At 39.1% G+C, this 2,266-nt stretch overlaps 1 pseudogene; it reads left to right on the forward strand.

The window, feature by feature from the left end:
• Nucleotides 1-362: 362 nt before the first annotated feature.
• On the forward strand, nucleotides 363-761 carry LOC134807992 (thymosin beta-4-like; annotated as a pseudogene).
• The last annotated feature ends 1,505 nt before the right edge of the window (nucleotides 762-2,266 follow it).

Consider the following 2,266-nt stretch of genomic DNA (forward strand, 5'->3'; position numbering starts at 1 on the left):
TAGCCAGGATGGTCTCGATCTCCTGACCTCATGATCCGCCCGCCTTGGCCTCCCAAAGTGCTGGGATTACAGGCGTAAGCCACCACGCCCGGCCCTTTTTTACAGTTTTATTGAGATATAATTTATATATGCCTTTTGATATTGTCCCACATGTCCCTGAGGCTTTGCTTATTGATTTTTCAATCTATAATGTGTTTCTCAGATTCGATGCTATCTATTATCTATCTTCAAGTTCATCAACTCTTCCTCTGTCATCTGCAATTTGCTATTGAGCCCATCCAGTGAATTTTTGAGTATGCTATTTTTTAGGTCTAAAATTTTCATTTAGGTTTTTTAAAAATAATTTCTAACTAGGTGGTGGCCACTGCACAAACTAGATTCTGCTCACTCTGGGCCGCACTCCACTTCCTCTGTGACAGATCATATGACACATGGTATGTCAAGACATATCATGTCTGACAAACCTGATATGGCTGAGATCAAGAAATTTGATGTCAAAAATAGAAGAAGACAGAATTGCAAGAGAAAAATCCACTGCCTTCCGAAGAAACAATAGAACAGGAGAAGCAGGCAGACAAATCTTACGGAGGCATGCGCCGCCAATATGCACTGTACATTCAACGAGAATTGCCTTCTTATTTTACTTATTTTAGCTGTTAATTTTGTAAGATGCAAAGAGGTTGGATCAACTTTTAAAGGACTTTGCTGCCCTTTTCACATCAAACAATAGAAAACTGCTGACGATGAAGGCCACACCTACCTCTCCCATCTGCTTGTCTGGCTGTCAAGGAAGGAAAATAACTTGCATGTTAGTGAAGGAAGAAGAAGAGTAGGAAGACAGGTAAATCTAGAGTAAAACCAAGCTGCCCCAAGGTGTCCTGCAGGTTCTCAAATGCAGTTTAAATGAAGTTTAATTAGAGTGCCATTTTTCTTGTTCAAATGATTTTAATTATTAGAATGCACAAATTTTATTTTAAAATAAACAGTTTTAGGCTGGACGTGGTGGTTCATGCCTGTAATCCTAACACTTTGGGAGGCTGAAACGGGTGGATCACTTTCACCAGTTTGGTCAGGAGTTTGAGACCAGCCTGGCCATCATGGTGAAACCCTGCCTCCACTAAAAATACAAAAATTAGCTGGGTGTGGTGGCTCACACCTGTAATCCCAGCTACTCAGGAGGCTGAGGCAGGAGAATCACTTGAACCCAGGGGGCAGAGGTTGCAGTGAGCTGAGATGACACTACTGTACTCTATCCTGGGCAACAGAGTGAGACTCCGTCTCAATAAGAACGAACAAAAAAATAAAAAATAAGAAAACAGTTTTAAACCCTTTAAACATTTTTCTATTTTTCTGCTGAGAACTTTTCATTCACTTCAAAGTTGTTTACCTTTATTTCATGGAGCACAGTTATACTAGCTGCTTTAAAGTTGTTGATAATTCCATCATCTGTGGCATCTCAAGGTTAGCACCTGTTGATTATCTTTTCCCTTGAAAAATGGTCACATTTTTCTAACTCATTGTCAATTTTAGATTTATCCTGGGCATGTTGACTTTATTTTTAATTTTTAGTTTTATTATTTTTTATTTTTTTGAGACAGGGTCTTACTCTGTCACCCAGGCTGGAGTGCAGTGGCGCAATCTCGGCTCACTGCAACCTCCACCTCCCAGGTTCAAGCGATTCTCCTGCTTCAGCCTCCCAAGTAGCTGGGATTACAGGCGCCTGCCATCATGCCCTGCTAATTTTTCTATTTTTAGTAGAGATGGGGTTTGGCCATGTTGGTCAGGCTGGTCTCGAACTCCTGAGCTCAAGTGACCTGCCCACCTCGGCCTCCCAAAGTGCTGGAATTACAGGCATAAGCCACCGCGTCCAGCCCAAAATAATACTTTTTAAAGTAGTTTTTTCTCTTCTATCCTTCTAGGTGACAGAGTACAGGGTTTCTGGCTTCAGGGACCTCATACTTTAAAAGTGTAGGAGAAAAGAATGATAATATTTCTATAGGGCAATATTTTAATGTTTTTAAGTGTGTTTTCATATGTTAAGTAATTATAACCCACAATAAACTCACATGGAAAGTGTGAACAGAGTCTAAAATTTCAGAATTGTCTTAATTCTATGCTTTGAAATTGAAGATAATTTTATATTAAATGTAAATAATCCTCAAAGAAGAGTAAATTAGTTGTTATTCAGTTCACAATATTTTCCTTCTTTAATTATTTGGCTTTTTTCTGAATGGGTAATATATGCATGACACAAAATTCAAAAGTT

The sequence above is a fragment of the Pan troglodytes genome, chromosome 13 (assembly GCF_028858775.2).
Source record: "Pan troglodytes isolate AG18354 chromosome 13, NHGRI_mPanTro3-v2.0_pri, whole genome shotgun sequence".
NCBI classification, from domain to species: domain Eukaryota; kingdom Metazoa; phylum Chordata; class Mammalia; order Primates; family Hominidae; genus Pan; species Pan troglodytes.